The sequence below is a fragment of the Rhipicephalus sanguineus genome, chromosome 2, assembly GCF_013339695.2.
Source record: "Rhipicephalus sanguineus isolate Rsan-2018 chromosome 2, BIME_Rsan_1.4, whole genome shotgun sequence".
NCBI classification, from domain to species: domain Eukaryota; kingdom Metazoa; phylum Arthropoda; class Arachnida; order Ixodida; family Ixodidae; genus Rhipicephalus; species Rhipicephalus sanguineus.
The window spans coordinates 99,564,260-99,587,422 of NC_051177.1; the positions used below are offsets into that span (position 1 = coordinate 99,564,260).

Sequence of the window (23,163 nt, forward strand, 5' to 3'; positions counted from 1 at the left end):
TGAATCGGTGCAGTACGGCTGGAACTTGACATTGCGCCAGCCAACTAGAACCCCCAGTTTCGCAATACCGTTGGCGCAGACTGTTGTTTACGTTTGTTCGCTGATTCGGGATAGCCAAGTGGGCAGTAGTAGTTAGCCGTCTCGCAAAAGCCCACCTCCTATGTTGCTCGAGCCTTCCGACGTCACTCTGAAAACAAACACGAATTTGTTTCCTCACACGCTTACGACACTCCTAGCTTCCGCTGTGCCTCTACTGCATGCTTTTGTAAAGACAACCAGATAGGAAGGGTTCGGGAGCAGGAAGTAATGACAGGGAGCCGCAGTGTGAGCACACACACACACAAACACACACACACACACACACACACACACACACACACACACACACACACACACACACACACACACACACACACACACACACACACACACACACACACACACACACACACACACACACACACACACACACACACACACACACACACACACACACACACACACAAACACACACACACACACACACACACACACACACACAAATAGTTGCGAGCAGGTGCGAGAGCGGGTAGGTATCTGATGAAGTGAATAAGGTAAGAACAAAATTTCTGAAGTGGCTCAAACTCTGATCTGCGGTCGGCTAGAAAGCATTGGCGAGAAAGAGTTGCCGCTCTTTCTCTCGATTAGCTCATTTTATTTTCATACTCTTCCAGGGTTCATTAGTGTGCCGAGAAAATGAAGTACGAAGTTCACTTTTCAGGCTTCCTTTCAAACCATCCTTTTATTTATTTATTTATTTATTTATTTATTTATTTATTTATTTATTTATTTATTTATTTATTTATTTAAGCTATCTTGCACGTTTTATTTTAGGTAAGTACGTGGAATTTCGGCAGTGTTTGGTATCGCGTAATAGAGCAGTAAAAGAGGGCCAAGATATCCCTTGATAATACCGCCGACCGCTGTGCAATTGCCGTAACTTGTTGTACAAAACATATAGCTTACCACATATGCAGGGTGTCCCAAATATCACGCAGCACGATTTAAAAAAAAAAGAAGAAACGTCGTTGCGCGAAGCACACCTAGTGCGTATTGTTCCCATTATATTGTATTAGCCACTACTCATTTTCCCGTTAATTAGGTTTAGTAAATTAGTCATAATTATGTTTCTTTCTCGACAAGTACTCACCTAATCAGTGGAATGTCGATGAGATAAAAGTAGGCATGCTGAAATGACATCTAACGGCGCTAATTTCAGCAACGTACTAATTACGTGCTCATTTTTTTCGGCTGATAAAGAAAGCACGCGAAATATGAAAAATAACACGCGACTACGCTCCCAGCCGCAAAAGGGGGAGCGTAGTCTTGACTTGCTAGCTCACAGTGATCCTTTTTGCGGGCGCTGCTTCCTGATGCGCGCTGCAGTCTAGTCACGTGTCATTTTTCAGATTTCGCGGGCTTTCTTGATTAGCCCAAAAAAGTGAGCACGCAATTAGTACGTTGTTAAAAATAGCGCAGTTAGATGTCATTTCAACACGCCTGCACATGCCTCATTGACATTTTAATGATTAGGTGAGTATTTGTCGAGTTAGATACATAATTAGGACTAACTAACTCAACCCCTTAACGAAAAAATTAGTAGTGGCTACTACAGTATACTGGGAACAATATGCACTAAGTGGGCTTCGCGTAACGACGTTCCTCGTTTTTCAAATTGTGCTGCGTGAATTTTAATATCTACGGGACATAAGACGTCGTATCAGCGGTTGGATATACGTTTTCCGAAACGGTGTCAGCAGTGCAGTTGTGCGTAGTAATCATCAGGTCCTTGTGTCAGTATTCGGGTTTGTACAATATTCTAATGAGATTTATCAAGAATACCGCGCATGTTATGCTTGCGCTTTTGAAAGCGTCGAGTAGCCGCAATCCTTACTACCGTATTTTCTAGCGAAGGTATCATACCTCAGTCGAAGCGAATAGCGCTTAACAATTACGACATTAACCGTAAGGAAGGAGAGTTTACAAACGGGTCACATATCGTCGAATTATTTAATTTTCAACCCGTGTACGGGTTGAAAAGCCGAGGGACGGGAAGGGCCCTTGCTGTAAAATAACGGTGCCAATAGGATAATGTCACCAAAGCGTGGTGAACGAAAATAATGATCCCATGAGTCTATGGCTGACGTCAGAAGTGACCTGAACACAAGAGCACCCTGAGGACAAGATTACAAATAAACATTGCTGCAGAAATATATCGGCGACGTAGTACCGGTCGCGTCACTGAAAGGTCCTGCGATAATGCCCACAGGCAGTGTACATTGAGGAATGCGACCAGAGTAAACAAAATAAGATTGTGGACCTAAGTGAATGGCGTGACCTTCACTGGGGACACAAGTAAGCCCGCGGCGATGCTTAGCAAACGGGATCCTTTTCAGTAGAAAGGAAAGTGTGTTCTGAGAGAAGCGGGGTTACAACTCGACTGCGCTGTTGCAACAAACAGGTTACGGAGCAAAAGCGAGACAAAAAAAAAATAAAGAAGTTGGGAAAGAGAACAAAGATGTACGGAGAAGGGCTACCCTTCAATAGGGGAGCAGGAGTCACGTAATGTTTATGATAACGATGATGACGAGGACGATAATGATGATGATGATGATAACGACAATGATTATGAAGACGTGCTACGTGTGTGCATGCGGGCATGCGCGTGTGCGTACTCAGTAGCACAGGGACCAGTTACTGCAAGAAAGTGACTCACGAAATTATTATTATTATTATTATTATTATTATTATTATTATTATTATTATTATTATTATTATTATTATTATTATTATTATTATTATTATTATTATTATATGCATACATATATACATAAGGAAACTGAGAAAGAGGGAGAGAGCAAGGCTGACAACTGCCACCTAGAGGGGCACAACGCCTGCCTACTTTTCGGGAGGAAGGAAGACATGAGAGAGAGATATAATAAAATCAGAGGAAGGCAGAGTAATAGGAGAGTAAGTGTCACAGTTGGATTTTCTATTGCACTAGGTAATAGTGGCGAGTGTATTTCGAAGAACGAGTCAACGCGCCCTGTCGCAGTGGCACGTTCCACGGTTTTTAGAAGAATTGCCTATTTCGCTTCAATGCGCACAGACATTTGATTATGCCGAACGTTTTAGCTTGTCGTTTACACAATTTGTTTAATATCGCCTGCGGCATATAGCACAAGTGTACTCACTGATTGATCGTTCGAAAGGGCAAGTATTTCTTATAGACTAAAATAAAATTTATGTACATACAGAAATTTACTGATGAATGTTTTAAGTAGTTATTTTAGCGCATATAATTTAATGTGTGAACTTCTTCTTTCTTTTTTTGAAATAGTTATGAGTTCAAAGCCATGCTCATTTGAAAATGCACTGAATGGTAATTACTCAAAAATTTTCTTAGCGACTTTACGGAAATCAGTAAAACGTCTATTTTGAGTTATCGCTAGGGCTCCGTGTTTTCGGTTTTATCCGAAAAAATGCGATAAACGTTCATCGGTAAAATTTTTGACAATTCGGGTTTATCTGATAAACTCCGATTTCGAAGGCCAATATCACCTGTTCCGTTCTTTATCAAAAGGCCAAGTTTTAAGCGCTCATCGACACATCTTCTGGTTTGACCGATTTAAAGTTTACCGCGCGTAGCTGTATTAGGCGGCGTAGCTGTATTGTGCTCCGACTCAGCTTCTTAGATGCAGAAGCTTCAGAAGGACTTGCAACTCCTCAACCCCAACTTCAAGGCGCTTCACTTCAAAGATCCGTGCCACCTACTCAACAACGCTCTGGAGAATGGAATAAGGACGAGCTCGCTTAATGTAGCTCACGATTTTTTGTGCACTTTCCTGTCCTGTTGAAGTCGTCGCGGGAGCTGCGCTGTAAGTTTGGTCTTGTGTGCTTGGCCATGGGCATGTCCTTGAAGTCGCTGAAAACCGCATGTCCGTCGAGGTGATTCCCTTTTATGAAGCTGTAGAAGATATTTTGGACTACTGGCGCGCCATATTGTCTTTCTTGAGAAGCGACGAAGCCAAGCGAACGAAGTTTGAGAAGCTCAAGAGTCTTATTTCATCGCCTGAAGCTGTGCACGACCTGCTCTTTAAGGTGACCGATTCGTGTGCCCTGCTCGCAATCATCAAGGAACTTGAGGCAGAAAGTACCCTGGTATACACCAAGTTTATCCCATGCTGGGGGTTCGTTTGCACGCACTCATCAGTCAATGGAGTGATCCAACAAAGGCCTTCGCATCAGATGTCACAATTCTATTGGACCTCCTTGACGAGACTGACCGCTTAACGACTGCCGCTGACTTTCGCGGATACTACACAGCTGTCGCCGAAAAGTGGAGACAGACATTTGAGAGGAAACTGTGCGATCAACTCCAATACACCAAAGAATCGTTTTGGTACTGTGCTCAGATTGTGAATGCAAATGTGAAGCATGAGCTGCCCTGCGCGTTCGAAACCTATCCGCCTATTTTCAATTAGTGCTTCTTGAAACTGACGACATGAGCCAGCTCCTCAGTGACTTTGCGAACTATCAGTGCTATGAAATATGTAGCATTGTTGAACCCCTGTTGTTTTGGAGAATTCACAATGTCCAGTGTCCAGTGCTTTCTCGCTGCGCGCTGCGCGCTGCGTCTTCTGGCGCTTCCTGTTTCTAGAGCTAACGTTGAAAGGGCATTTTCAAAGCTGAGAGTCGTCAATTGAAAGGAGCGCGCTTCGATCACTGAGAGCAACCTCGCACATTAGGCTTGTGTGTTTTACAAAAAGCTTTAAGCATAAGGTTGTTATACGCACAAATAGAGGTGTTATGTGTTCAAGTATTTCGTTTGTGCGTATGTTTTTGTTCATTCAAACCTTCTAGAAAAGAAGTGTGCTTCGTGCGCTTTCATGTTTTAGTATTCAGATATGCACGAATTGATCTAAGATTTTGGGGTCTCGAGAATAATGCAAAACTCCGAATTTTGGAGAATTGGGGATTTACGAGAAATAAACTCCGATAAACGCCGAATTTCTGCCAAAAATATAAACTCCGATAAACACCCGCCGATTTTCAAGAAAAATAGACAACGAAAACACGGAGCCCTTGTTATCGCCCCCTTCTGAGAGTCATGTCGATAACAAAGTTCGATTTTGAGCAGCGATAAATCAAATAATCGATATATGGAGCACGCGAGAACCAAGACACACACACACACACACACACACACACACACACACACACACACACACACACACACACACACACACACACACACACACACACACACACACACACACACACACACACACACACACACACACACACACACACACACACACACACACACACACACACACACACACACACACACACACACACACACACACACACACACACACACACACACACACACACACACACACACACACACACACACACACAGAGTTTTCTCGTTTAGACATGATGAGGTAAAAATACGCTACGAGAACTTGCTCATTCAGCACTGTACGTCGCGCCCCTTCGCTTAATGGAAATTATGCAGAGATGCACATTCAGAGCGGTGTAATCAGTACATCGTCAAAATTAATTTAAATCGCTTGCATGAAAGCAAAAACGCTTTCTCTTGGGCAACAATGGACGCCGCTTCCGGCGGCGGCGAACAATATGCGCTGCGCCCCATTTCCGCGATGATAAATAACGTCTCCGCTGCTCCACGCTGGCCTCGCGAGTTTTCAGCAGCTTGTACCGCGGGCGACCCCCGAGGTGTCAACTTGCACCGGCGGCTGTCGCCTGCAGGACCAGGCGAACGTGCTTTTGTTCAGTGCAGTGAGACGAGGAAGCCGAAAGATTGGTGCGCACACTGGGGGCGAGGATGGAGAAACCGAGCTCCAAGTGAGATTGAACATTCAGCGGCAAATGCTGTGTACTTCAGAGGAGAAGCCGGTACGTGATAGCTGAACCACTTCTCACTCTGCCTTGTCGAGGGTGATGCCGAATGAGTTTGAACCTCCCTCTCCCCTACAAAGAAAAAAAAATGCCGACCTGTGCCGCTCGAAAAGGTCTTCCGAGTCAGTACAGGTTGCGCAAGGTCTCGTCCGTCATTCGCCCAGAACAAAATGAGCTTTTTAAAAGGCAAAAAGAAAAAGAACTTGGAGGACGTTTGAGCTTCGCTTTCAAGAGCAGAACGCGATAGCGTAATGGGAACGTGTTCGTATCGCCTTCCCAATCGCTAGCCTAGCTTCACTTCACTGGTGGACACCTAAACCGTGCCTCAAGGAACGCCAGAAGTGCGGACGCCCTCCAGCTGCCTATATCCATGCACGCGACGCGACGAAACACTGCGGCGCGATGCCGTTTAAAATAGAGTTCTTCGTTCATACCTGTTGCGAAAGGCGTTCCGAAACCCGAACATGACAATGCCCGATTTCGCGGGGCCTTGCAGATTGACGCGTCATCTCGGCGCAGCAATAGAAAACGCAAACACGCCCTAGGCGACTGCCGTGTTGTTTGGCACTATCCGGCGGCGCTCACGGCGGCTTTCACGGCAGCGCCAAGTTAGAAACAGCGTGTATTAGTTATCTATTGATCTTTTCGTCAACAGATGACGCTGCAATCGCCAAACACCCCCCCCCTCCACTACCCCCTCGAGATTTCGGCCAAGGGCGAATTCGGATCTTGCTTGATACGCGGGGCATATGGGGACTTTCGCTACTGGTATGATTGAAAAACTCTGGTTTAAAGCGCGCCTCTGGGCCCTTCGCGCCATTTTGAGGGATGATAGTCAAGCCTCTACCACGCTGAAGCACTTCCGAGATGTGCGTACCGCCAACGGTAAATAGTGTATATAAATAGCTCGCTGTTAGTACGCTGGAGGATGTATGAGTGATGGCCAAGCCGCTAAACGCACCGCGCCGCGGAATTAGGGGTCGCAGGTTCCAGTCCGCGGTCCCACTCGAACCGGATTTTTTATTATTTCTTTATTTGCATCGTTCTCGATTTTCGCGCTTACAACAAACGACGCTGACACAGACACCGGAATTTCTGCAAAACTAGGTTTTAGCGCTCTCGAGTTAATACTTTAGGCCTCTTTTAAGCTTTCAGCCAATGACGTGTGCGTGTACTTTCCGCGTTAAAAGTTTAAAGACCACTAGGTCTGAGAAAACATAGAATTTCACAGAAATTTGTGACTTTACTCTGTCGAATTTCAGGGGGCATGTTGTTAGCGCTGTTAAACAGGCTGGAAATCAAAAATTAAGGTCCGAGTAGCGGGGATATTCAGCTTTTTCTTTTCTTTCGAGGCCTCTAAATTTGGAAGTTAACTGTACGTTCTCTGCCTTCTTTATATCGATAAAGTATCTAACTAAATTTGATGCTGAAGCTCTCTTCTGCGTATGCGTTGTGACATGAATCTTGGAAGGCTCAGACTGTTATACCGGCCAGGGATCTTAGGCTCTAATCCGTGGTCTACATGCAACCCCCCCTCCCCCCCCAAAAAAAGGAAATCGGTGAAAATTTGACAGCATTTTGAATATTTCTGCTGCTTTACATCTGAATCCATAACATTATCGACGTATCGCTATCCTAAACATAATTACGTTTTCTTTTTGTTGAATTTTTCTTTTAAGTTTCATCAAAGAATTATTTTCAGTGAACGGGCATATCACAAAGATAAGCAAATGTGTTTGCGATATGGCCTGACATATTTATATACAACGCCAACAAAAAAATCAAATTCTACAGCGATATTTCAAGGAAATACCGAATTGTTTTTTCTCGGCGATGTTTTCGCTGAATCAATTCTGTTTCATGTATATCAGTGCGATTCGCGGTGCTGAAAACGAAAGCGTTTAAAATCGAAGTTGCGAACATGTATGCAAGACGAGCACACAGTCGGCAGAGAAACGAAGCGGCAAAAGAAGAACGAAAGCGAAGCGAGAAATTTTTCGAATACACAAAGCGTGCAGCAATCGCGGAGAGGAGCGAGTGAGGGTTGCAGAGCAGGTGTTCAAGTTCCCGGGAAAGGCTGTCCCAGAGTTCGAGCACTTCTTTTTTTTCTCTCAGGAAAGTGCCAACCATAAACCAGAATTCGAAATTGAGTATCCAAACCGAACGTGCATCTTCAACGGTTATATACACACGCTATTTGCCGAGGGATTCTGAAAACGTATGCGAAGAGTTTCAAAACAAAAAAAGAAACGAACGAACTTGTACGCCTCTCTCGATCGTTATTTTTCAACACCTGAATAACGCATCCCTTGGAAATATAGTGAACATTATTCAAGTGCGGAAACATGCCGCTTAGACTGTTATTTCTTTCTGTCATCTGGGCAAGGAGGGCACGTGTGTTTAGGGTTTTTTTGCAAAGATCTACAATCCCATATTTGAATGTTCCCACGTTCCAGTGCAGTTCATATCAGAGTGTTGTTTTTTCAAGTTTTGGTACCGCTTTGTTTATGTAATCATTTAATAGAATATTTAGATTGGCACTATCTCATTTCCTTGTTCACGAGTGCCGTCATTATAGGCTTTATTGAAAGCAATGCTTTCACATTGTTACGCCTTATTAAAGCTGCTTCGTCAGACCATCGAAGCTAGAAACCAAGACGAACACAGTGCCATTGTCCTACGGGTGAGGTTTCACTGAACAATATGATCAGACTAGCAAAAAATTGTCCTCGATTGTCTATTATGTTGAACGCAGTCTCGTCCACATTGCGTCGGAATACCGGCTAAAAAACAAAGGCGCAAAGATAAATGAGAGAGACCGAAGTAAATTTTCCGGCTAGCTACCTCGCACAATTTGAAGGAGAAAATTTAAATAAGTTAAGAGGAAGAGTGAAAGTTTAGTTTTTATCTCTGCGATTCTGTGAGAATTCGCAGCTTTGTATCACAGACGGCCGGGTGCATTTGCCTTCAGAAATCATGGCAGCTCATTTGTGGACTTCTATAATCACGATATTAGATGCGAAGTATCTTAATAAGGCCGAGCTCAATCCGGTGGTGGTGGTGTGCGGCGTGACCACCCTTACTGCGCATGCGCATACCCTTTCCACACACATCCTCTCCACTCACCCTCTCCCCTTCCCCTCTCCACTTTCCCTCTCCCCTCCCCCACTTTACCTCTCCACTTTTCCTCTCCCCTTTCCCTCTCCACTTTCCCTCTTTCCACGTTCCCTCCCCTCTCCCATACCCCTCTCCCCTCCCCATTTCCACTCTTCCTCTGAAACGCGGGCTAGACATGCCGAAATTCTCTCCTGCGCAACGCCGCGATGAGCTCGAGCGCATGCGCGTCCCCTCCCCTTTTCTCTCCTCTCCTACGCTGCCCCCTCTCGCCCGCCTGTCGACCGCGTTCCCCGCTCGCCCTGTGAAAATTTAACGGCCAGGCTAGATGGAAGATACGACGCGCGTAGCGTCCCTCTTCGCGTTCCACGACGCGAGGTCGGTAGCATGCCCAACGAACGCCAACGGAACGCGCTCCTGCAAGTGCTCCGGCTTCGCATCGCCTCATGGTCCCCTTTAGCGGGAGATGGTGTAATTTTTCTGTACCATGACCTCAAGATATGGTTCAACCATAACGTTCTTCCACCTTGCTCGTTCAGAGTGGTACACTCTCAATCATGTCTTGGTTAAATGCTGGCTATATCCAGGAAACCAGACGAGATGTGTCCGGTTTCCGGACTATGTCTAGCACTTTAAGTAGGACCTGATTAAGAGTGTATGCATGTTAAGAGTTTAACTTGCGAAATACCGAAGCGCACTGTATGTCCTAAAGTTTCCTCTCGGCCACAGGCATTGCGTTCAGGTACGTATGCGAACGTCCTTGCGCATGAGACCTGTGGGCCAAAAGAGCGCTTCATCTCCTATCTTTCGAATAGGCATGTCTAGCTCGTCCACGTTATGTTTCAGGACACAGGAACTACCCTTAACATATATCGTGTATTTTCAGTCGTTCGAGAGAATTTCATCACCCGACTGGTTCCCTCGACGTTTGTCCTAGCGCCAGAAATACGACAAATGCTGAACTTCCGTTTGGTCCAAATGTGAGCTCCGAGTACTGCTTACGTATAATATATCCTTTCCCGGATGGGAAATGCTTTTGCCGCGAAATGTCACTTCCTGTTTGTCGAGTTTTACGATTGCTATGGCTGCCAGTGTTATTAGATTCGAATGCCGTTAAAAACATCTTGCGGCGAGTGTAATCTTCACAATGACTAAAGCTGTCTGTGTACTGACTGCACCGTCGATTCTCAGTCTCTCTGAAAAAAAAAATGTGCTGAAATTTCTTCGCCCGAGCAGAAAGAGAGAGAGAGAGAGAAAAAGGTTAAAAGGAAAAGGCGGGGAAGTTAACCTGGTAGTAATAACCGGTTTGCTACCCTGCACAGGCGTGGGGGAAATAGGGGTCGAAAAGAGGACAGAGAGAGAAAATAAAAACAAAAAGTAAAAAAGAAATGCACACATGCACACACATGCAGGACGTTCCAATCAGAGCCGTTCTGATAGACCGGCTGAACGCAGAAAGCGCAGTAGCACCTGCACAGGCTTCTTTTCTGTGGCAATAAGTCCTGTCGATGGCGCAGGATTCTTTCTTCCGAAAGAGTTTGGTCGTTCAATTTATCGAGCGCGTTGCAAAGCGACTGTCTGCGAAGAGCATTGTGGACAGTCGTGACGTCGACGAAGGCAGCAGTCAGCACGTCAGAGATGAAACTCTTTATTTGGCCGAACTTGTGGCCGGGAAACTGAAAGTCAAACTACAGCAATACACTGAAAGCGGCGAACAGAGCGTCGACCGTCGATCAACTGACAAGCGGTCGAGCGCGTCGGCTTTTATATAGGCGCTATCGAACTTTCCAGCGATATCGCTGGTGGCGGCGTTATCTCTCGACAAAGCTGTAACATTCGCGTGCGGCGCGCAATCTTAACGGGACGTTCTAAAACAATCGCGAAGCTTCTTAGGGTACGTACTCACTAGCGGCAAAAACGCGTGCGACACGCCGTCTGCGGCAAAAGCGTTCGCGGCAGGCACGTGCGTTCGTGTTCCCATTCGCGTTTTTACGTGACGCGGCAGCGATGCCTGTAGTCTCGAGTTGTCTCGATGCATTCTAAAAAGACAGGGCGTGCAAACAAGGACACAAGAAAGAAGTCAGGACACCGCAAACGCCGACTAACAACTGAAGAGACGCACAACGGCTGAAAAGAAAGAAGGCACGAAAACTTATCTGTGCATGCCCATGCAACAGGCGAACCTATCAATCCGGCACGCGTGGCGGTCTACGTGGAAGATAACTGTTAAGGCATTTGATTTCATCTTTATGCAAGTTAATCGACGGTTGGCTCATGCATGCGCTACCACTATTCTCGATATGCAATGCTTCAATCATCAGGCGCGTTTCTTCATTTCTATGCCGGTACAACACTGCGCATTCATCGAATTTTGGCGTGCACTTACAATCTCGACAATGCAAAGATAGATTAGAAGGTGAGCCTCCTGTTAGCGATCTCTTATGTTCCAACAATCTCTGGTTAATGCATCGGCCCGTTTGTCCTTCGTAGAAGCGGCCGCAGCTGAAAGGGACCTTATACACCACACTCGTACGGCAATCAGTGAATTTGTTGGTGTGTTTTACGAAAGGAATATCGGTCCGCAATCGATATATATATATATATATATATATATATATATATATATATATATATATATATATATATATATATATATATATATATATATATATATATATATATGTATATATATATAACCGCTTAGTTGTGTCTCTTCTCTTCCCAAGTACGTTTGGCCCATTGGAAAAGCTTCTTCAGTATATATATATATATATATATATATATAATATATATATATATATATATATATATATATATATATATATATATAGCTAATGTCATACAAATGCAACACTGATGTTTTTAAATATTCTCTTTTTCCGGTTGCCATTCGCGAATGGAACATGCTGGCCCCTCACGTCACTAACACTGAGTCACTGTCTCAGTTTGAGTTAGAAATTGAAACCAATTCTTAGCTTCTTTAAATACCCGATGACAATGGTAATGAAACCAGTATGTACTACTTGTATATTCTGTAAACAGCCATGTAAGCGGCCTTATTGTTAAACTTGCCATTTTGTATGCACTTGTATTTTGTTTGTTATGTTGTGTAAGTATTGCTTATGCACAAAGTGCCAGGTTGATGTTACTTTTACGTTCTGTATTACAGTTTTTTTTACTATGACGAGCAATCATAGCATCTGTACAGAGTGCCCACCTGCTATAGTCTCAGTAGAGACTGGCAGTAATATGAATGTGCTGGAGTGGGAGGGGTCTTCTTAACGCATTTAATATTGCGTGGCATAAGCGTAGAACCGCGCCAGACGTCACAAAATGTTAACTGCGCAACGAGCCGGTGTTTTAAAGGCCCATTCATTACAAAGCGCCCTGACATATTTAATCATCAACATGAGCAAAAGCACCAACAAAGTGAGCAGCTGCGTAGGTTCGCGTGTTGCCTTGCTGAGGCGTAGTGGGCCCTTCGCTAATTCAAAATGACGAATTATGGCATAGTGGGCACCATGCAAGCGTACTTGCAGTAGACATTGTAGGGTAGTTTGAAACGGCGAATGTTACGCGCACAGACGTTTGTTTCCTTGCGGCACGGTTGAGGCATCCACCGAGAACCTAAGTCAGGCTAGCAGTTGAGGCTAGCAGGCCATGCTCAGGGCCCGATTACGATATCACGGTCTACTCTTGAAGGCGAAGCTCAAGCGTCCTGAAAGCTTTTTTCTTGCATTGTAACCAAATATATTAGAGTAGTGTTCTCTTTCGAAATATAAATGTCAATGAATCTGAAATTTTGATGAGAAAAAAGATTATTTGTTTTCGGTGGAAACAAAGCCACGTCTTTTCAATACATGTACATACCACGTCTTCTTAATATGTGTGTCATACGCATCGCTTATAACGCCGGCAGTAGAAAAAGACGCCACATTAGGCACAATGGCCCAGGTGTGAGGCACTAGCGTATTCCACAGGGATTATCTAGTAGAAAGAATCGATTAACTTCGCAGGCAGTTAATGTTGAATAACTGCCCCAAACAAGCAACCAAATACCCTCATAATATCTGATTTAATTGTTCATAGATATCTGCTCCAAGGCATTTACCTCCTTCGGCACATTCCAATGGTAAAATGATTTCAGACATCGATATTTAGATGTTTGCTGAATACGACAGTGGAACCCTCTATTGAGCTTGCGTAAACGCTGTCTGGACATACCTGAATGCAGCAGGAATAATTTTCTTTGATTTCGTTGCCGTTTCGTCAAAAGTGCTGTTCAGATCTAATAAAATCAAGGGATAGAAAAAGGTTTACTTGAGGACTCTGAAAACCAATACTGCACTTTTTAAGCACCTAGAAATTACTGGGGGAGTCTCCTCGAGTACTAACCTGTAAACGCTCCGGAAAAGTCACGTGATGCACGTCGTTAATTTGTTTCCTTTTTTCTTTCATTGCGGTAATGGAAACAGTCCGAGTTCTCAGTGAAAGGAGAGCGCGGAGACTCCTACGGTAATGTTCGCTCGAAAGAGACTCCAAGAGGCGCAGCTAAGGAGCGAGAGAGTGGGCGGATGAATATAAACGACTCTGTCAGGCGGCATCCGAGTCCTATCGGCAGCGATAACGGCGGTGTGAAAACCCACTGGGCACGGCGCCTCGGAGGGCCGTTTGTCACCCGCCGCCTAATATCACTCAGCTGCCCCGCGGGTAAGAAGGGAAAACGCAAAGGAAACATACGGCAGGCATGTCGTTTGCGCGGTTGTCCCGTATCGAACGTGAGAAACGGGTTTCACGGCGTAAAATAAAAAAACGATTCTCCGAAAGTACAGCATTAAAAAATGAAGAAAAAGAACGTGGTATGTCTCATATTTATTTCACGACCTTCTCGGCAATCTGGTTTGCCCCAGACGCATGCGTGACCAAAAAATAGATAAGTAGAACGTCACACGGACCCTTACGCATTTGCCTGTAGCGACTGGAAGGCTAAAGCAGTCTTTTTCTTCTCACTCGGTTGTATTGATTCCCCCCGAACGCTTTCCGCACCCAACGTGGTTCAGCACTGCCTCCAAGGTCGGAAGAATTGGAAGCTTTCTGCACCTCACGTTGTTTTGCAGTGCCTCCGCGATCGGCCCACCTTTCGCCAAGAGACAGTTTCATGTGATCACGACGTCATAGTGACGTCACGATGGCGGCATGGTGGTGTCACAAATTACGGATACTTGTGACGTCATGATGACGTCATAGAGTGAAGTAACCACGTGATTTTTATATTTTGCATCACTCGTGTTGATGACGCCACCGACGCCAGCGGACACTTGTGGCAGTTGATGAAGCATCTAAGACATTCATCTTGAAACAAATAGCAAGAGCAGGATGATGCAGACGAATCGTCTGAGCATTGGCGGCCGCTTGCAATGCCAGGTAAACATCGGGCGTACGGCAAGTGAACGCACGAGCATGCATGCAATCCCTAAATTAACATATATACGATCCAAATGATGGCATATGACAATGATACGGCTGCAAAATCATTTGTTCTCTACAGAATAGTCCTTGCAGAGGTTAGAGCAAAATAGGAAAACGAGTCAGCATGGTCTGATAAAAGGAAGAGGGAAATCAGCTCCCTTAACAAACGACTGTTTGTACGAGCTGCCGATGATTAAATAACATTGAAAATGAGTTGCTTTCAGGCCTGAAAGTTTTTCGATTGTTTTTAATGTGCTTGCAATTGTCTTCATTGAAGAGTTTCTAGAAACGAGAGGATCGTTAATAACGGCGGTCGATCTAGGGGGAGGCTGACAATGAGTTTGGGATGGCTAAGACAATAGCTCAGCGTCATCGCAAATTAGGCCAGTGATTTGATGGATATAAGGTTATTAATTCAGGAAGTCTGCATGAATTGATGATGCATGCCCAAATGGCGCTTACCCGTCACCATATAATAAAAAGCAAAAATTAAAACAAGAGTAAACGGAAAATATTAGCACTCATTCGTCAAAGCGCGTGATAGATAATTTAGAACTTGTATTTGTGCGAACAAGTGAAAAAAGACCTTTTCTCGATAGTATGTACTAGAATTGTTACTTCCTTTCTTTCGGTTTCCTTATTTCCCTTGGTCGATCGTTTGGCATTACTCTGTATGGCTATTAATGTGAGCAGCAATTTCTCTTTCTGTATTCAAGGACTCTGACTGGTTCTAGCTTGGCATTGTGAGTTTTAGGGGCGAAGCATCTTAGGGTCTCGGCTTGTCGGCGTGTCATGTTGTCGTCACGGTCCATCATAAACAGGTATGCTCCACAAAAATTGGGTAAATTTTTGTGGCGCGTCATTTTGGCGGTAAATTTTTGTGACCCTCCATCGGTCCATACTTTGCATATTATGAGTTAAAGGTTCGTCGTTACTACCTAAAGCATTATGCTTGGCTTAGCAGCTGTGGTGTCAGAACCGCCGACAAAACTTACTAAGGCGCTCAAGTTTCTTACTTAAAACCAGAGACGCAAACGTGGATCTCTACGGTAAAGTCATCTATTTGAAACAATACGACTTGATACGTATCAGCAAAGTGATGGTGCTGTACTCGAAATCGCTAATTAAAAATGGAGAAGGCAACAGTTAGCCTAACAAATAGTCGACGACGTTAGTGGAGGTGAAACACCCTTCCCTACATGTCGTATGGGACTGAAACCGGGTATGCAGGGAAGTAGAAGAAGAAGGACATTATGGTAACCTGCATTCCGATGCAGTTTTCCTACAATGTTACTGGAGCAGAAACACCCTTCTCTACATGCCCCGTTACAAGCTTGGCACCACTAGTGCCTCATCAAAGAAATCTCTCTCGACCCATCTCTACGACTGCGGCTACTACCTGGTCTTTCCCGGGAAGAAGATACAGTGTTGTGCCGTCTGCGTCTGGGTGTAGCATTCACCCAACGCCTGCTCATTTAATATAGAGATGGCCGACAACGCCGAGTGCAACGACTGTGCCGTTGAGGAAACTATTGAGCACCTTCTGTGTTACTGCCCTACATACGCAAGCGAGAGACTTCACCTCAGCACTGCACTAAATCAAATGGACGGAAGCGCTTTCTGCCCATCCCAGTTCCGAAAGGCAACGAAAGCGCTGTTGCGTTTTCTCAAGGATACCGGGCTGATTCGCCGTTTGTGATGTCAAACGCAGAACTCTTACGTCGGCTGAAAGAGTGACTTTTCTCTCCTCCTCTCTAACGTCGCACAATTTCGACAAACCTCACCACTCACCACGGGCATACACTAAAAATGAAGGGAACTCACAGGCGGCAAGCGGCAAGCGACAATCAACATCGCGCACGAAATGCCAAGCGCATACGGCAAGCCCTACACGACGACGGATGTCGCGAAACGGAGAATGTCGCAAAAGAAACGTAAGTAGAACGCTGCTCAGATGGGAGACTTTAAAGGAGCAGGTTGTGTGATTGGCTATGGTTCGAAACTCTGTATGACCACCGTGCCGTGTGCTAAACAGCTTCGCTTATCATCCAACTTCACAGAGCGGAATGTCTCGGTAGTTTCTTATCTTACTACGTCTCTTATCTCAGCCACCAGTGAAAGGTCGCGGACCAGCTTTTTGTTTGTTCATGTTGATCTTTGTTGTCTTTACATTCGTTCGTCTTTATTGAGATACAAGGAACAGAGCGATGCAAGACCTCTTGTGAGCCAGCGATGTGGGTCATCATCTTCGTAATAATCATTACCATCTTTTGTTTTCACGGCGATGGGCTTAGAACTGAAGCAATCCTTTTTTGTCGCATCACGACAAGCACAAACAATGACAAGCGAACATTTTAGACAGACAAAGAGTCTATATGTGCGATGAGGTACGTACAAGAAAATAAACATCTAGGGAATGACCGGAACGCGAGATGTCTCATTCGGGCAATCGTGATAACCCCGGTCGAACATTACGCCGCGATCGCTAGCAGGAGACTCATTAGCATCAAATGACGTGCAATTAGTTTTGAGAGAACGCACAAAAAGCAGGCCGTTTCGCTGCGAGCATACGCTAATGTGTCTGCCCCTTCAAGTGAGCTTGCACGGATTCCATGGCGACGCCATCTGGGCGCAGAAACGGAACGGAACAAGCTAAGCTGAGAACGTGTGTCTTGGCAATGCTCACTCAGTCGCGTGCTGTAAACCCGTCGGACGTGCGGAGAATAATCGTCCGTGCGTTTGTCTGGGATTAAACGTGTGGTGGGTTCTCTTTCATGTTTACCTCCTGTAATTTCTGTCGCAGTACCATGAAAGCGGACCAGCCGCCGCTTCTTAGAAAGCAAGATACGAAGCATTGATCAGCTAACTCGACCGCAATGCAAGCGGCTGAACGGAACGGCCAAGAAAACGATAGGAAAAAGGAACGGAGCAGATTAGAGATATGGAGTGTGTCGGCAGAAAGGGTATAACGGGAACTAGAAATGCTGGCCATTAAGACGGCAGAATCAGAAATCGCATTAAGGAAGGTAATATGACATTTAACATACCATGTGGGTTGAAATACCGACCGATATAGTGCGCGGTACGGTATGAAGCGGATGCTTACGATGTCATTTTTGCCTTCGATTAGCGTCTCACTCTGCAGAAAATAATTTTCTCTCTTGCTTTCCCTTTTCTTCCTTCACCATCGCATTGACTACTTGTGAAACAAAACACTGACGTGTGCAAGAAACGAAGGTGTTACTGTATGAATATTTGGTCAAGTGTTAAAATCCGATGGGCAAACATTTGTTTGCGAAATACAAGCTGCATTTGGTTAGCTTTACAGTATTGTTTTCTTTATTTCATTTACATTGTTGGACCTCATGTTTAAGTAAGTTAAGATGAAGTGTAAAACCAGCCATTGAAGTTTATAGGCTAAGTGAAGTAGGCATGGTCTGAACGAAAGAGGGGCTTGTTTGTGGTCGCGGCATCCGCGTTTCAGACTGCACTGGTGGAATGTACTATATTTGGTACTCAGAAAATAACTGCAGATGAACAAACGTACTCAGAAATTCAGCTATACCGGGGGTCCCATAATGAGATTGAGGTTGCGTAATGTAAAAAAAAATGAAAAATGCATATAAATGTTTGAAGAACCATAATTTCCTTCCTGACTTAAGAAGATAGCATAGCATCACAGTCACGTAGAATATGAACGGGAGACAGAAATATTTGCTATAATTTTCGTACCATTCACGGCCCTGTTGTATCAGCAAGACATCTCGCACAGGAAGCTAGCAAATTTTTAAGAAAGCCGGGAACGCCGTTGAAGTTTGGTGGTTGCGTTCACCGTCACCGATAAGAAAACGAGCTAAGCAACGAGTGCAACGGAACTGATGGGTTCCTCACTGCCTTTTACACCATAATTGGCGTGTACTCATTTCCATCACGTTCATTGAGCGGGTTCATCAATATAATTCATCCTTTTCATTCCTTAGGTCTGATTTCATTTTTTGTGCGCACAATAGTCAATACGACCGTATATTCTTTTATCATGTTTTTTGCTGAGGATTCGCCGAATCGACTTGATCAGGTTAAGAAAAGCAAAAAAAAAAAAACTTCGCCATTTCGGACGGGTTTCTTTCCTCATACTTTCCGAGATTATGAAGGGAGCACTACCACAACTTTTTTGTCCTCTCTTCTTTCTGACTGCTGCATATGACGTCAAAGCAAAAATAAAAGAAAGGCTCCGAGTGCGCTTACATTTCTTTTCCTTATATTGGGTCTTACTTTCGACTTTCTCACTTCGCTATATTCCAGCCAAGCCACTTCGTGGTGCGAAGCTTGTAATGCGATGTAGACGTGCATATTCGGACCGGGCGCCAGCTAAATTTTAATGCGATTTGCGGGCTTATACGACCTTTCGGTCCATACGCGCCTCGCTGCGGATGTGTTAGAAGAAACGGGCGCGCTCGTAATGACCTCGCGACGCTGTCGTTCCGACCCATTTTTACTTCCTTCCGCAACGCAGTAGGGAGCTTGCTGTGCGTTCGTTATTACATTACTCTATAGAACGTGGTGGCGTCCGGTTGAAAAAGAGGAGCGTCATTCCTGAAATATTCGCTCGTGAAAGTGGCCACAGAATGGCGTTAAGATGACGCGACGCAGTCGAAGCTTATAGTACGTAAATACGAGGAAAGATGGATTACTGTTGACGCATCCTCTCAACTAAAAGAACAAAGAGAGGAGCGGATGGAATTTAGAATGGGAGAGATGCGCATGGCGTCGTGCACAAGTGACTCTGAAACACGTGAGCAAACTGGAGGAGGGGGGAATGATATATATGCGTGTCGAGAGGCACGCGTGCGTGCCTGGATTCTATTAGTCACATGCCGGAAGTCAAGGTTTGCTTCGACGCGAGTGGAGGCCGGAAATGTGATGAAGTCAAGTCCACGCTTAAGGCAATACATTATGTATGTAGCGACGTGAGTTTAATGAAGTTGAGTGGATTGTAGTTGAGGAAGAAAAAGATGTGAGCGAAGTTTCAGCGATGAGATATATCGGCTTCAAGTCAAATGAGCGTGACCAAAGAGCTGAAGAAGGAAATAAAACTTTACTTAGCCCCTGCTGCGCGCCGCTGCCGGAGCTAATCGCGGAGGCCACGTTCAGTCCTGACAGCTGACTCTATATTGCGGCTGTGCAATCAACGCCTTTACCGTACAAATGATCTAGTTCTAGCTACAAAAACAAATAGAAGTTAGCGCGACGAAACGAATCGAGGTCACCAGGATGAGCGTCCGGTTTGTTATCCAACATAGGGGCTAAAAAGGGGGGGGGGGGCAATTTAGTGAAAATAGCCGTACATGCTTATTGAAAAAAATATACTACCGGCATTTATCGCTTTTATTTACCTCCACATTCACCCGGCAGGCGTGTGTCCAGCTTAAAGTGTGCAAAAAGAAAAGCGAGGCGTTTTGATAAATTAGGGAACAAACGAAACAAATATATGGCTGATCCGTCCGTCATAGCAATCGGTATAACACGAAAGTAAAACGCGTCTTCACAGAAGTAGTGCTTATTGTGCAGTGATACATGAGAGCTTGTACAATGTCTATTGTTGTTTGGCAGCTGTAGAACCGTTTGACGTGGATGCACCTACGTTGACGCCGAGTGGCACATCTCCATCGCGACGACTAACGTCCACGTTCATGATTTAACCGTTGTGGCAGCTGAAGTTGTTAACGTATACCTGGACACAGCGTATCGTGAATCCCGCGCAAAGATGACATCAGCAATCACATAATAAACACTGGTACTCAATATACACTTCTTAAAAGCGCCGTCAATCAAGGAGAGAAACGGCACGATGTGCGCTCCCGAATAATAGGGTATACGCTTGTACTCATGCACACACTACCACACTGCGATTCAGCGACACCGGAGGCAGGGGTTCTTAGTATGAGCCGCCAACGCGCGCACGCGTTCTACTTCCCGCTGGCCTCTGTCTCGTTCCACCACTCGTCGACATCGTTGACATTCACTCGTCGACATCGTTGCCTTTCTGCAGTGCTTATTTCAGCAGTTTTATTAGTCGGTGCTATGTTACTCGAAGCAGTCGGCGGCGGACGAATACCGTTGGTACATGTCGAAGCTGCACTACTCCGACAACGAGCCGTCACACGCTAACGCGAAGCGAGAGGTAAAGAACGTAACTGCATCTGGGCGACTCCCCGATGCTAGCGGGGCCGGTGTTTCTTGCTGGAATCGAGACGCTTAAACCATGGCCTGCGCCGTCGCCGAATCGTTCCCTATCGGCGCTAGTAAGTGTCATGACGCAGCACTTCACTTCGCCGCTCGCACCGTCCCGCCCCGCTTAGCTCCTCCAACAGAGAGCACCGTGCGAGAGAGAATATATGAGAGATATAAGGCGCGTTTGTGGAGTGTCGTGTACGTGCCTCAGTGGCCTAGTCGATAGAGCACCGGACGATTGTCGTCGCCGTCATAGGTTCGATTCCCGGCGGCGGAACATTTTCTTCTTCTTTCTTTCTCATCCGTCAGCGTCCATTTTATCGACGTCATATCCGTGAGGGAAATACGTCACTGAAATCTTGGTTGACCCCGGCATAAAACACTTTCGTGTTAATAATCAGAGAGCGAGATAGCGTTAGTTGTGCGCGCATTTTCAGGCTTAAATCAAGTCAGTGAACTGCCATATAGAGATGGGTTGAGGTGTGATACTATAACAACGCCGACGTTGCTTTATGCACCTACGACTCGTACGACTTTGGTCAAATGATCTTTCTGCCCAAATCGTATGTGAGTCATAATTAAAGCTATTCAAAGGTTCACACTCGATCACATACCGAAACAAAAAGATCTGAAGCTAGGGCCGAATTCCCAAAACTTCTTTTTCGTAAGTGCGTTGTCCCATAGTTCAGCCGGCTTCTCTAATATCTCCCGCATCGTGATTGCTTATATTCTCTTACCAAAATTCTTCATGCATAAGACGTCTTCGCGAATACGTGCCCTAGTGTTTAATACGTCATTTACCTCCGCGTGAGCGTAATAAAGTTATGTGATGCGTTCCAATTAGAAACAAGTAACTTCGTGTAAGTGCCACTCCTAACCCTATAGTATTCGGTATCGCTTGACGGTAACTGGCGTTACAATTGCCAGGTTTCATTTTATCTGTATGGTTATGGCAAATTGCATAGTGTAATGATATATGCGCATAGATTATTAAGCGAAGCTTTGATGAGTTACAGATATTGGTGGCGGTGGCACGGTTCGCGAAAAACCCGGCCCCGGAGAGCGTGCAGAAATGAGGGTAATCACAAATGTGGCCCTCTAAGGTGAGCGGCTAGATGCGTATCTGCATGCATTTTCCAATTATTGTTGCTCTCTCGATGATGGGCTTGCCGGCGGTCAGCCGTTTCTGATACGGCAATCTGATCTTTTTTCGAGATCCTTTGTCAGTTTACGTTGCCACATTTAATTGTTGCCTTTCATTTTAGGGGCGAAGCTCCTTAGGGTGTGGGTCGTTCCCTCCTCTGTACTAGTAGTGGTATGTATGTAGCCAGCTATAGTTTAATGAATTGCTCACTAGCTGAGCAATTCACTATATATCGTAATTTACAAGACATCATAATGTTCCTTGATTTAATCACACTAAAAGACATACTCTAGTGAGCGATATACTCTAGTGAGCTTTCAACTTTTCATCTTAATGTACATGATAAAGAAATTATTTCTACGAAAGACGCAAAGCACACCTTGATCAAGATGTTTGGTTTTGGGACGCTTTATGTGCAGTAAACGCCGTGCATTGTTCGCGAAGCCGGAGCAGTTGCACGATCGCGTTCCGTTGGCTTTCGTTGGTCATGCTACCGAACTCGCGTCGTGTCTTCCCTCTAGCCTTGCCGTTAATTCTCACAGCGGCGAGCGGGGAACGCGGTCGCTCTTGGCGCGCTTTCTCTTTCGCTCGGGAGCGAACCCTTTCCCTGCATTTCACCGATCACAAAGCGGTGTTTTAACAAGACTGTTTGTTGGCCTAGTTGGTACTTGCTTAGTGACATATTTCAGCCGCGAAGGAGCACATACACAAATGGATGCGGCAAGAAACATGGCACGACGTACGGGAAATGTGCCAAAGGCGTGGTGTATGAAATTCCCCTTTCTTGTGGCAACTCCTACATCGGGCAGACCGGGCGCTGTATTAATGAACGAGTCAGGGAGCATGAACTGAATTTAATGAAGGACGGCATGGCGCATTTGCCTATGCATTGCAAAACCTGCAAGTGTCAACCACGTTTTAAAGAGATCAAGATTATAGGCATAAGCAAGTATCAAACTGCGCGTGAGTTGATGGAAGCCTATTACATAAGAAAGAAAGGAGAAAGGTGTATCAGTGATACGTCGGTGACGTTGTATGGATCAGAACAGAGATTGTTCGATAGCTGGATAGCCTGAGGTTGTGTTGAGACTGCGCATGTGTGTATGTTGTATATTTACTTCTGGGTTTGCGCTCAGCCTAATTCAGTTGAAAGTGCCGCCCGTCCTGTCGTTGTGTGTTTCTTTGCTTTGTGTACGTGCTCTTTCGCATCTAAAATATGACACAAAGCGGTGATAATG

At 45.2% G+C, this 23,163-nt stretch overlaps 1 protein-coding gene and 1 long non-coding RNA gene across 2 annotated transcripts in view; one reads left to right on the forward strand and one right to left on the reverse strand.

The window, feature by feature from the left end:
• LOC119383457 (Down syndrome cell adhesion molecule-like protein Dscam2) overlaps positions 1 to 23,163 on the reverse strand; it is a 179,563-nt gene that overhangs the window by 119,745 nt on the left and 36,655 nt on the right.
• Positions 1 to 23,163, forward strand: part of LOC119383458 (uncharacterized) — a 166,802-nt gene that overhangs the window by 85,750 nt on the left and 57,889 nt on the right. The window lies entirely within an intron of this gene.